Here is a 272-nt window from a genome sequence, read left to right as displayed (position 1 = left end):
AAATGACCATGTATTTTATAGAATGTCTTACCTACTTCGTTTATCATCTATTTTCTTCACAGTTAGAAGTAGTGAATCACAGCTTTTGGATTTCATTAGAGGGATAGTTTTGTCACAATTAGACGAAAATTTCCTGCACGCCTTGGCATTTCTTCCGACAATCGGTGTTAATAATGGGAGGCTCTGGTTGAACTGGGTTTTGAGTTTATCTAAAGATTGCCTAGTTAAGTTCACCACTAACTGCTTGCTTTTCGATTCCTCAGCTAAAAAGC

Source organism: Dendroctonus ponderosae, unplaced genomic scaffold, assembly GCF_020466585.1.
Source record: "Dendroctonus ponderosae isolate FM_Combo_2020 unplaced genomic scaffold, Dpon_F_20191213v2 Dpon_F_20191213_7, whole genome shotgun sequence".
NCBI classification, from domain to species: domain Eukaryota; kingdom Metazoa; phylum Arthropoda; class Insecta; order Coleoptera; family Curculionidae; genus Dendroctonus; species Dendroctonus ponderosae.
Note: the sequence above shows the minus strand (reverse complement) of the source record.